The sequence below is a fragment of the Miscanthus floridulus genome, chromosome 6 (assembly GCF_019320115.1).
Source record: "Miscanthus floridulus cultivar M001 chromosome 6, ASM1932011v1, whole genome shotgun sequence".
Taxonomy (NCBI): domain Eukaryota; kingdom Viridiplantae; phylum Streptophyta; class Magnoliopsida; order Poales; family Poaceae; genus Miscanthus; species Miscanthus floridulus.
The window spans coordinates 16,206,575-16,219,862 of NC_089585.1; the positions used below are offsets into that span (position 1 = coordinate 16,206,575).

The 13,288-nt window shown below is 48.7% G+C and overlaps 1 non-coding gene across 1 annotated transcript; it reads left to right on the forward strand.

The window, feature by feature from the left end:
• The first annotated feature begins 11,620 nt into the window (after positions 1-11,620).
• On the forward strand, positions 11,621-11,727 carry LOC136462156 (small nucleolar RNA R71). Its single transcript, XR_010760674.1, has one exon. It is a non-coding gene; the product is annotated as a small nucleolar RNA R71 (small nucleolar RNA).
• Positions 11,728-13,288: the final 1,561 nt, after the last annotated feature.

Sequence of the window (13,288 nt, forward strand, 5' to 3'; positions counted from 1 at the left end):
GGAGGGTCGGACTCCGCTGCTGGGTCCTCTTCAAGCTCCATAACCTCGGGGTCGGGCGGAGCAGTTGGCAGATCGGCCCCTAGGGTTGGACTAGATGGGCCATCGTCGGCTTGTTCCGACCCCGCGTAGTGTACCGAGGGTTTGTGTTGATCGCTGGCAAAGACGCCTGCTGGGACTAGCTCTCGTCCGGACGCTGCTTTCGTGAGCATGTTGGCTGCTTCGTTGAGGCGCCTTGGGATGTGATTGAGTTTGAGGCCGTCAAATCTATCCTCCAGCCATCGGACTTCTTGACAGTATGCCTCCATCTTGGTGTCATGGCAGCATGACTCCTTCATGACATGGTTGACGACCAGCTGGGAGTTGCCCCTGACGTCGAGCCATCAGATGCCAAGCTCGATGGTGATTCATAGGCCGTTGATGAGCGCTTCGTATTCCGTAGTATTGTTTGATGAGGGGAAATGGAGCCGAACCATGTACCTCATGTGGACCCTGAGGGGAGATACAAAAACTAGTCCTGCTCCAGTGCCCTTTTTCATTAGCGATCCATCGAAGTACATTGTCTAGTACTCTTGATCGATGACTGCTGGTGGTATCTGGACCTCGGTCCACTCCACAATGAAGTCAGCTAGTACCTGAGATTTGATCACTGTTCAAGGAGCATAAGAAATGCTCTGATCCATCAGCTCGAGTGCCCACTTTGCGGTTCTTCCTATGGCATCCTAGCTACGGACGACCTCGCCGAGGGGGAATGATGTCACTACTATCACAAGGTGTGACTCGAAGTAGTGGCGTAGCTTCCTCTTGGTGATGAGGACGGTGTAGAGGAGTTTCTAGATTTGGGAGTAGCAGGCTTTGGAGTCGGTTAACACCTCGCTGATGAAGTATACAGGGCACTACACCCTGAAGGCGTGCCCCTCTTCCTCTCACTCTACCACTAAGGCAGAGCTGACCACTTGGGTAGTGGCCGATATATACAGTAGGAGGGATTCTCCGTTGCATGGAGGGACTAGGACCGGAGGTTTAGTTAAAAATTGCTTAACCATGTCAAGCGCCTCTTGAGCCTCGGCTATCCACTCAAAGCGGTCAGATTTCTTCAGGAGTCAATAAAGGGGGAGTCCTTGTTTGCTAAGGCGCAAAATGAATCAGCTGAGGGCGGCAAGGCACCCTATGATCCGCGAAACCCCCTTTATGTTTTAGATCGAGCCCATCCTTGTGATGGCTGATATCTTCTCCGGGTTGGCTTCGATGCCGTGCTCGAAGACAATGAAGCCGAGTAGCATGCCCCTTGGGACCCCAAAAACACATTTTTCGGGATTGAGTTTGATGCTGTTTGCTTGGAGTTTCACAAAGATTTGTTCAAGGTCAGTGACAAGGTGGTCAGCTCGCTTGGACTTGACTACGATGTCATTGACATAGGACTCAATGGTTCACCCGATGAGGTCTCCGAAGCAATTGAGCATACAGCGCTGGTAAGTTGCCCCAGCATTCTTCAGACCAAACGGCATTGAAATGTAGCAAAACGTTCCGAAGGGGGTGATAAAAGATGTCGTGAGCTGGTTGGACTCTTTCATCACGATTTGGTGGTAGCTGGAGTATGCGTCAAGGAAGCAGAGGGTTTCGCATCCTGAGGTGGAATCGACTATTTAGTCTATTCGTGGCAAAGGAAACAGATCCTTTGGACATGCCTTGTTGAGGCCTATGTAATCGACACACATTCTCCATTTCCTGCTCTTTTTTCACACAAGAATGGGATTTGCTAACCACTCTAGGTGGTATACTTCCTTAATGAATCATGCGGCCAACAGTTTGGCTATCTCCTCACCGATGGCTCTGCATTTCTCCTCGTCGAAGCGGCGCAAGCGTTGCTTCAACGGCTTGGAGCCTGGGTGAATTTTTAAGGTATGCTCGGCGACCTCCCTCGGGATGCCCAGCATATCCGAGGGTTTCCACGCAAAGATGTCTTTGTTATCGCGGAGGAAGTCAATGAGCGTGCTTTCCTATTCGGAGGAGAGAGCAGTCCCGATATGGACTTTTTTGCCCTCAGAGTTGCTAGGGTCCAAGAGGACCTCCTTGGGTCCTTCCACCGATTCGAATGATCCAGACGACCTCTTCGCGTCGGTGCCTCTTCAACGACCTCCTCCCTGAGGGTGACGAGCTCTTCGGAGGCGATGACTATGGATGCGTGTCCGTAGCATTTGACTTCGCACTCATAAGCACGCTGGAAGGAGGTGCCGATGTGATGACCCCATGGGGGCCTGACATCTTCAGCTTAAGGTACGTATAATTAGGGACGGCCATGAACTTCGCGTAGCATGGTCGTCCCAGGATGGCATGGAAAGTCCCCGAGAACCCCACTACGTCGAAGGTGAGGGTCTCAGTTCGATAATTGGACCGATCCCCGAAAGTGATGGGCAGATCGATCTGCCCTAGTGGCACGGCCTGCCTACCAGGCATGACGCCATAGAAAGGCGCTCGGATGGGGCAGAGGTTGGTTAAGTCGACGCCCATCTCATCGAGCATCTTAGCGTACATGATGTTGAGGCCGCTGCCTCCGTCCATCAGTACTTTCGTGAGCCGCTTTGGACCGACGATCAGATCGACGACAAGTGGGTACCTTCTCGGGTGTGGGATGGCATCTGGATGGTTGGTCCGATCGAAGGTTATGGCGGATTCCAACCACCGGAGGAAGGCCAGCATGGCTGGTCTGGCTGTATAGACCTCGCGGCACGCGACCTTCTAGCGGTGCTTGGAGTCGTAGGTCGTTGATCCTCTGAAGATCATGAGGGCGCTAGTCGGTGTTGGGAAGGTGTCGTCCTTCTCCTCTGCGTCATCTGTGGCAAGAACAGGTTCCTTCCCCTGCTCCCCTTTGTTAAGGCCCCCGGACAAGTATTTGCGCATGAGGCCGCAATCCTTGTATAGATGCTTGGTCGGGAAGGCGTGGTTTGGGCATGGCCCTTCGAGCATTTTCTCGAAGTGGTTCAGAGTGCCCTCCATGGGCTTCTGGCCACCTTTGTGGTCGGCAGCGGCCATGAGCGAGTTGTCATGCCGTTGCTTCTTATTTTTTCTCTTGGCGGGACGGTTGGAGGCGCCTTCGCCGGCATCCTCATCCCACCTTGTCCTTCCGTCGGAGCGGTCGAAGATGGCTCCGACCTCCTCCTCTGTAGAGGCATGACTAGTGGCGATGTCCAGGAGTTCCTTGGTAGTCCACGGGCCCCTACGTCCTAGCTTGTGGACCAGGGATTCGTAGGTTATCCCGAATAGGAAGGCTCCTATCACGTCGGTGTCGGCGACGTTAGGGAGCTCGTTGCACTACCGAGAGAAGCGCTAGATGTACCCGCGAAGGGTTTCATCGGCCTTCTAGCGGTAGTTCTTGAGGTCCCATGGGTTTCTAGGGCATTTGTACGTGCCCTAGAAGTTGCCCATGAAGATCTCTTTCAGATCCGCCCAACTTTGAATGGCGTTGATGGTAGGTGCTCTAGCCATGCTCACGCCGAATCGGCCAAGAACAGCGGGAGATTGTGAATAATGAAATCATCATCACTTGCACCACCAGCCTGACATGCAAGCCGATAGTCTTCGAGCCAAAGCCTGGGATTTGTTTTGCCAAAATATTTAGGGATGTTGGTAGGTGGTCGATACCTTAGCGGGAATGGAGCGTTGAGGATGTGTCGGCCAAAGGCCTAAGGGCCTGGCAGGCCAGGGCTCGGGCTTTGGTCCTCGCCGTTGTTGTAGCATCTGCCGCATCAGGGATGGTAGCCACGGCGGGCCGCCTCTCCTGCATCGCCGTGGACGTGCCTACGGGCATCGATGGTGCTGCGCACATCATGGTCGTGGCCGAGACGTTGATGCACCGGGATGGCGGAGGGCTGCTTGCCGCCTGGCGGTGTTTGGTGAACAGACGCGTCCTTGGTGGGACACACTAAGGGCATGCGCTGGCTAGTGTCGGGTTCGTGTCATCGAGACAATGAACTTTCCGCCTGCTGCGCCGCCACACGCTCGAGCAACGTGTGAATTTCTCGGCAGGCGCGGTGATCCTCGGACGTCGCGGCCTCCGGTAGGCCATGCAGCAAGGCGGTTGCTGCGGTGATGTTTTGGCTCGCCCAAGTGAAGTGAGGAAGGGTCCCATCGTCGGTGAGGATCCTTTGGTGTATGGTGCGGGCCGTGGCACGCACGCGCCCCCTGTCTTTGCGGCGTTCAATCTCGCGATTGATGTCTTCATATTCCCGGACGAGCCCTTGTCCGGCCTCATCGATCTCCAGCTTGCGGGCCCTCAGCTGCTCCATCCTTAGGTGAGATGGGGCTATCGTGTCTTCCTCGGATCTGCTGTCAGGGTTGTTTGTCGGGGTGACCTCTTCCCCGGAGACACTTTCAACGTGCCCCTCGGGGGTCTGCGCCATGAAGCATTCCCGAGGAGGGTGGTGGCTCCCCCCACTGGAGTCCGAGCTGGAGAATGATCCTGGCTCCTCATTGAGGAGCCCATAGAGAGTCTCCGTATCATGCTCAATCATCCCCATGAACTCGCTGTCCGTGGGCGGCTGAACCATACGTAGTGCAAGAAGGTGGCCAGCGGTTGCCGCAGCGTTGCGGAGACCGAACAGAAACATTATCAGGGCGCTCCGTATGGGGCCTTCCAGAAACAAAGCGACATTGCGCGAGGCCTCCCTAGATAACTAGGGTCCAAGGGAGTTGCCCGGCGGGCCCTCAAGCCTGAGACAGCTGAGGTTGATGGAAGGGAGAAACTGGGCGGCCGTGTGGGTCAGCGCCAGTTCTCCTCCTAATGTGACGATGAAATCTAGGTCGCCGAAACGCACATGTGCGCCCGAGGCCCAGCTGATTGCGTGGGTGGCCATCCGAGGCCTGATTTGGAATGCACAAGTTCTCCTACCTGGCACGCCAACTGTCGGTGTTTCATACAAGCACCGGCAAGTAAATTTATAGTAATGCGCATTAGGCTCGGATGGTGCGCTAAAGGACACAAGATTTATACTGGTTCGGGCTGAATATCCCTACATCTAGTTTGTTGTTGCTCGTGTTATTAGCACCGTGAATGGTTTGTAGTAGGCGATACAAACGATCGAGAGAGGGATAGGTCCCAAGTCTCTAATGGAAGGGTCGAAAGGAGGCCAAGAGCTTTGTAGCAGCTTGACTGTGTGTGCGTGTTGTGTTGTTCGGTCCCCCTTGTTGGAGGAAGCGCATCCCCTTTTATAGATGAAGGGGATGGCTTTACAAGGGTGAGGACTTAGGATGCGTACTCCACCTAGCCTTGTGGCTCACGTCTACCTAGCTCAGTTACCCATTCTGATGGGTGTGAAAGAATGATAAGCGCTTACAATACTGTCGATGCCCCTATAGAATGTTAGGATGTTTGCAGAATACTACCCTGCGCAGGGTATGGGCCATAGTATAGTGGTTTTGACTTTTGAACCTTGCCTAGTCTTGCTGAAGTGGTTATTGTATATCTTCATCGGGTTCCATGTCCCAGAGCTGAAGGCGGCGCCTACAACTCTACAGGGCGAAGAGCACGCGCCTGCAATACCTTTTGGGCTCTACAACGCCCGGAAGGGTCTAAAGCACCCATCCAGTCGTTCCCTGGCAGTACCTTTCCTGCTGGGGCGCAGGGTATGGTCCTTGAAGCTGCGGTTGACCCGAACGTCTTGTCTTGCTCTATACCCATCATCATGAGGGAATGAAGGAGAGGTTATCTGGTAAGATGAAACTAGTCTTTGGACATCGAACGGGGCGAGGTTCGTCTTCGGTCGTTGGGCGAGATAGAGTCCAGTCCTCATCCCTTGGGCATGACCGAGCCCACCCCTCGGGGGTCGGGCGGGGCGGAGTCTATCCCTCCACCCTCGGGCGAGGTGGAGCTGTCCCAAAGGCATCGGGCGGAACGGTGAACCGCCCTTAGCCTTCGGGCGAGGCGGGGCTAGCCTAAAGGCGTTGGGCGAGACGGAGACTAGCCCTTAGCCCTCAGGCGAGGCGGGCTAGCCTAAAGGCGTCGGGCAAGATGGAACCAAACTTCCGTTAGTCGGGCAAGGAACGTAGCGGCGCCCTTGTCCGTCCAGAAGTTTTTAACGTTCGATGGTTATTGGTTCCACCTCCTGGGGTACCCTATTATTAGGTCCTCGACACATATCTCTCTTTTGAAACTTGGAAATATTTAGTAGAGAACAGGGGCTATCTTATTCATCTTTCTCTCTCTCTCTCTCTCTCTCTCTTTTTCAGGCGGACATCTAAGTACCCATTGTTTTAATGATTCAAACACTTGCCCATTTTTTCAACTCTTTTTTTTCTTTCTTTATGAATAACTTTTGCATAGCCCCATTCCTCTTTTCTGCAACAATACTTTTGAGAGACAGTAACAAGAACTTGGAGCAATTATTTGGTGGATATCCTATATAGCATATTTTTGGTGTTTACTCCTAGTGTAGGAGTAAAACATTTTTTGGGAGAATCTAGATGGAATGGCATGTTGTTGCGCCTACCCCTAGTGTAGGAGTAGTGCATATTTGGGTGGTGTGTACATGATCTTGATTTTAAGAGCATGACAATCCTCTCATAAGGCATCAACAAAGCTTGACTAAACTTAATGCATAATAAGCAGCATATATGAATAAAAGTTTTTCCTAATCTAAATTTCATATATGGCTCTGGTAGGAATTTAAGCTTTGTCATACAGGAGCTCATCATGTAAGATTTTCATATTTTTCAAAAGATAAATCTCTAGAACTTAGTATCACTAGGAACAAGATAAATAGCAGCTCAGACTTTCTCATATCATATCCGTCAATTACCTAGACTTAGATCAAGCATATGCTACCCATGAGTTTCAAGTTTAGAGTAAATTCTTATATCAAAACAGTCATATCCAAAACTCAGGAGAATTCAAGGCTAAAAACTAAGTACTTGAAAGGAATTATGATAGAGCATCTAGTCATCATTTCCATAGTAAGAGAATATCCTCATAGTCCTTTTATTTAATTCCTAAACTCTAGACAAATACTTTTTATTTTGTTTCTCCATTTTTTAAGATCATATCTTATATGTAGCTAACTCAAATTTTTATTTTGTTTTTAGTTTGTTATTCATCTTTTTATGACTCTAACAAATTTATAAAAGACTCAAAAATAGTAAAATTGAAAAGGGAAAGAAATACTTAGCAAGATACATGGGGGATGCTCCTCCCCCAAGCTGGATGTTGTTGTGGTCTCTCTTTCATCCTTCTAGAAGTAGGTTTCCTTATGCAGCGGATGAGGTAGCAGTTCGGGAATACATACTTCAGATGGATGTCTTCACTATTGATCATCCTGCAAAACATTTCAACAAGAACACCAAAACTCGAGGCAAAGATTAGGATAAAGGGTTAGCGATGAGCCATTAGAGATTTGGTGTCCTTGAAGGTTTAGACATATTTTTTAAAGTTCTAGCAGAATATCTATTAATATTTCTGAATTTTCTATTTTTATATAATGCAGAAAGGAAATATGCATGCATGATATATTTTTATTTTTATGCCACCATGGTGAATATTTCTATAGGATTTTACACACCGTGGATTTATTCACATGGGGCTTTAGGTTTTATAATGCAATGATGTAATGTAATAATGAAACTTTTTATTTTTCTTTTCTCTATGCAATAATAATGCAGAAAAGTAATTATGCTAAAGTGAAAGATAATTCATGCAATGCTAGAAAGTAAATATGGATAATTACTGATATTACCCAACGGCAAGGGTTCAGATTTTTAAGTCCTCTAAACAGGACTTTTCTCCTATCTTGTTTATTCCTTGGGCGCATCTGTTGGTCCCAGAGATGGAGACCCTGATGGTTGCACCTCTGGTGACTCTGGTGATGCTGTTACCTTCTCCTTCCATAACTACTTGTTTTGTGGACTTGATTCCGGTGGAGCGGGTTCATCCTTTATAAGTTCTTTAGGTTCCTTCACTTCCTCCCATTCATTCTTTGGAGATTGATTCTTTTGGTTTTGGGATGATCAATGTCTCCACCTGAAGTGGCTCTTCTTTGGCTGTTCATAAGTAGTATAAGTATTGAAATAACAGCGTACCTTTTCTTCAGGGAATTGGAAGTGGACTTATCTAGATCCGACATAGATGATCGCGTTGGTTGTGTTGAGGAACGGTCTTCCAAGAATGATGGGTGTATCGTCTTCTTCTTCACCCATGTCCAGAACCATGAAGTCGGCAGGGGCATATTGATCATGTATTCTTACCATGACATCTTTCGCTATTCCCACTACTACAAAAACTTTACTGGAGGCGGGTGTTTTCAGTTTTCCATGGTGGGCAAAGCCATCCACCGTGGCCTAGAGGCCACGGTAAATCATGGCTTAACCGCGGCGGGTGGCCTTGCCCGCCACGGTTAACCGATTTACCACGGCGGGCGATGTAACGTGTCCGCCGCAGTAAATATACTTTTACCACGGCGGGCACGTTACACCGCCTGCCGTGGTTAATCGTGTGGAAAAAAACAAAAAAAACCAAAGCTCACCAGCAAGCCCATTGACTGAGCCCACCGGCGAGCCCAATCCCAAACCGAAACCCTAGCGCCGCCATCGTCGTCCCTAGATCCAGCTATAGCCACCTCTACAGCGCCGCTGCCGAAGATGAGGCCAGAAAGGAGGAGGGCGCCGAGCAGCCGCGCATCCGTGTGCGCCGCCACCGCAGCTCCAACATCCGTGCTGGTTCTAGATCTAGGAAAGGGGAGAGGGCATTGTGAGGAGACGAAGAAATCATAGCAACAACAGTCGGAATCCAAATTGATTAAAAATCACTACAATACAATAAAGTAGAAAAAAGGAGAGAATGGATTCAAGATGAAAAAGAACTCTAAAATGGCATGCCAAAACAAGAACTCAAGTGCAAGAGATCATAAATAATAGTCCAATATACATCAAACTTCCGCATCACATGACGTTTCGACCCTAGCCGCAAGCAACTCCGCCTCGGAAAAGAAGGGAATCGTGGCCGCAAGGAGATTTTGATCTGGCTAATAAGCCGTCGATCCACGCACCTGGCTTGATGAAGGGCCAGACCCTGCATGGCAAACTTCAATTTGTCCACCTTGCAAGGAGGAAGGGGCACATCTCAGTCATCCCGCGCCAACTGCTGGCCGCGCGGAGCGCCGCTAGGGCTGGCTAGGCTCGGCAGCCGCCTAGCTATGCAGCAGCGCGACAAAGCCAAGGCATGGATCCGTGGAGGCGTGCGGCCACTAGGGATGTGGGCCATGCGACAGCCGGGGTGCCTGGGCTAACCGCTTGCGATCGCCAAATGCGTGAGCACCACTGCAGTTTGGCTTGACGGAGCTGCGTGGCCACAGCTACACTCGAGCTCCAGCGAGCGGCCTGGACCGGAGGCAGAGTAGGTTAGCCTACCATGTGCGCTCCCATCGGCGGCGCCCCTCAGCTCTGCTCTGCATGTCCTGACGTCGCCGATACCTGCTCGTCTGCTCTTCTCTCTCTGTTGCGCGACGTGAGAAAGAGGAACAAGAGAAAATGAAGCTAGGGTTTTTGGGTCGCGGTGGCTGATGGATTTTTGTTCCCGGCAGGAGTGTCCTCAGCCGTTGGATTAGCATTAACGGATCAGATCGAGCCAATGCTAAGTGGGCCTACGGGGCAGGGTGGACCAGCGTGCTTGCATGGCCTAGGCCCTGGTGGCTCCGCCTAGCGTCACAAGGAGAAACACTGTCATCATGCCGTCCGCCTCAGCCATCCGCCCTATTGTTGCTATTTTTAATTGATGTATATAGGATGCCCGCCACGGTAAATCAATTTACCGTAGCGGGCACCTTAAGACGCCCGCCTCGGGAAATAGGCTATTTTCCGAGGCAGACGTCTTAAGACGCCCTCCATGGTAAATCGATTTACCGTGGCAGGCAAAAGTGCCCGCCTCAGAAAATAAAAACACCCGCCTACGTAAATCGACATGCATTAACCATGGCGGGCAAAAAGATGCCCGCCACGGAGGCCACCCGGGCGACGTCGCGCAAATTCGATTATGTAGTAGTGTCCCTTCAGAAATTGGATTGATTGGTCCACCATCTACAATTGCATGTATGTTGGGAACAAAGGTTCATTACAAAATAAATATTCATACATTACCTTGGACATTATGTTGACCCCTAATCCAATGTCGCAAAAGGTCTTATGGAAAATTCTTCGCCCAATGGTACACTCGATCCTTAGTACGCCTGGGTCATCCTTCTTCTTAAGGAACGATGAAGCAAGGAGGTGGTCGTACTCAGATCAGAGTGTGTTGATCATGTTGACTGTCTCTTCTTGTGGCTACCTAGCTTTGTTCTTCCTCGTTCTCCTCCTAGTATTCTTCTTCTTGGTCGCTGGTGTGAGTTTGGATGGGTACGATGTCTATGGATGTTCAGGAGAGTGGTGTATCCAATTCTTGAATGAGAACTTCTCCCTTTTATCATTACTTTTGAAATAGATCTTGGCATTGTCCACATAGATGATGGCCTTGGCAGTGCATAAGAAAGGATAGCCCAAAATATTGGGTGCTCTCAAATCTCCACCTGTTTCCAAAACCATGAAGTCTACGGGAACATATGATTGCCCAACTCTAATGAGTGCATCTTCAAGAATCCCCTTGGGGTAACAAAGTGACTGATCTACAAGCTGCAAATGCATGTTTGTGTACAACAGAGTATCTCCATTAATTTGATCATAGATTACCTTAGGCATAATGTTGACACTTGCTCCAAAGTCACAAATAGTTTCCAAGAAGATGTGAGGTCCAATGGCGATGGGGGTGATAGGTCTCCCTAGATTGCTCATCTTATCCGGTAAGGTATAATCTATCCACCTTCCCATCGATGGCTCCGTGTAGTAGTAAGCTGCATAATGAATATCGACAAGATTTGCAGTTTCTAGATCTTTCGGTTGCCCTAGAATCTTACCTTTATCAGATGGAGGAACAGAAGCCGCCAGCTGAGCTTTTTGTGATTCTAACATTTTATTAAAGTTATGCTGGTTCTTAATGGCAGAGGCAAAGCTATCCATTCTATTGTTTATGTTTTCTAGAATTTTATCATTAGAAGCTACCTTTCTAGATAATCCCTCCATAACTTTGGATTGACCAGTAATTAAATCTCTCAAGGGTGTTTGAAAGTTATTAAAATTATTACCCTGGTAGTTACCTTGATAGTTGGGCCTTTGTTGCTGGTTCCATCCTTGATTCTACTGAGGTCGGAAGTAGTAGTTGTTGTTGTTGACAAAATTCACATCCTCATGGGCCTCAGGGCAGCTGTTCCCTGAATGCCCAGCGCTTCCACATACTTCACATGTCATGTGGGAATCATGAATGTGCATGACCTCTTGCTTCTCATTGGCCCGGTCTTCAAGCTTCTTCATCAGTAGGTCCATCTTGGCAGATAGCATGTCCACTTCCTTGAGTTGATGTATACCTCCACCTCTCTTATGGTGTTGAGCATGCTCTTCATTCCAACCTTGGTTGGAGGCCATCTTCTCAACAAGAGTTGTTGCATATGATATGGTGAGTGACAAGAATGCACCTCTAGCAGTAGCGTCCATTGTCTCACGAGAACTAGTGGTCATCCCATGATAGAAAGTCTGCATGAGTAGCCAATTCTCCATTCGATGATGAGGGCATTTTGAAATGTAGTCTTGGAAACATTCCCATGCCTCAGGGATAGACTCATCACGTTGTTGCTGGAAGCTTGAGATTTTCCCACGTAGAGCATTGGTCTTGCCCGTGGGGAAGAACTTTGCGAGAAAGGCGGTGGAGCAGTTATCCCATGTAGTGTTTCTTTCTTTGTTGGCGTAGAATCACTGCTTTGCCTTCCCAAAGAGTGAGAATGGGAAAAGGCGAAGTAATATGGCATCCTAGGTTACTCCCTTGATAGTGAAGGTGCTGCAGATCTCCAAGAAGTGTTGGAGATGTGCACTTGCATCTTCATGTGCCTTTCCATAGAACTGGTTGGCTTGCACCATGTTGATGAGCTCTAGCTTTGTGGCAGAACCTCCTAAGTTATAGGGCCTACATGCACTTGTCACTGTCCGACGACCTTTGACATTTATGCATCTGTTTCCATTAACTTAAAAAGACTGTCGGGTGTCCACGGGGAACCTCGAATCATCTATGATTTCCGAGCAGGATCACGTTACAGAGTCATTACAGTATTACAACATTTATTCAAATATCAATACTAGAATAAAAACAGCGGAAGTCTTACAATAACATAATTTACAAAACAGTAGTTTTAAACCTCACAACTAAGTTCGATGATTATTACAAAATGAAATAGTGGAGTGGCATTATAATATCATACAAAACACACAATGAAACTGCCCTGCCCAAGGGCCACACATTTACTTCTCATCGTCATCACAAGGAACAACTGTCATGCAGCACGATCCAAAATAGATCTGCTCATGAGGCTCACCTGCAACAAGGGGTCAACGAACCCTGAGTACAAAAGTACTCAACAAGACTTAACCAAAATAAAACTGATAGAACTCAGGAATGCCAGCTCATGGGATTCAAGGTATGGCTTTAACAATAATCCAAGTTCTTTTGCGTAAAACCTCTTTAACAAAATTCTTTAATTCAAAGGTAAAACTTTATAAGTACCACATATGAATCTACCATGATCCATAATGAGATCATGAACTTCATATCGATCTCTTTCACAAACCTATCTCAAGTTCCAGTTATTAATACTACGATGATGAACAGTGAGTTGAGTCTCCATAACCGAGGAGCAACAACGATTCGAACCGATTAAACCCAGCTAGGAATTCTAGACCAGACGACATATGTAGGTCCCCGACGTACATATACCAACCTGCACTCAGATCCTCTAAAACAAGAACGGGTCCGCGCCACCCGAGAATACAGTACTCCACCATTCCAGCCCATGGCCACGTGGGTACACGCTACTCTCACCATCTCTCCACTCCCAGTGCGCGAGTAGCCATTCTCATAATAGAATAGCCGAGCAAAGGCTTACCGGAGTATGTGGTTAGTACTACAAATTCTCACCTCATGCAATTCAACAACGGACGTGCCTTAATCGACACAGGCGGAAAGACCCCGCTCACAAGACCTCCATGTCTGGTGGCTCACACTCACCGAGTCCGCCCGGTCTAGATTTATTACTCCACATTCCCATATCACATGCTAACATAATTAACCAATGTTCCATTTAAAACTTGCAAGTGGCAGGTAGTCACCCAACTTTCATTGTTCTACGCATAGCTAACCAAAACTAGGCATATACGAGTTTAAAGCTGGTAATAT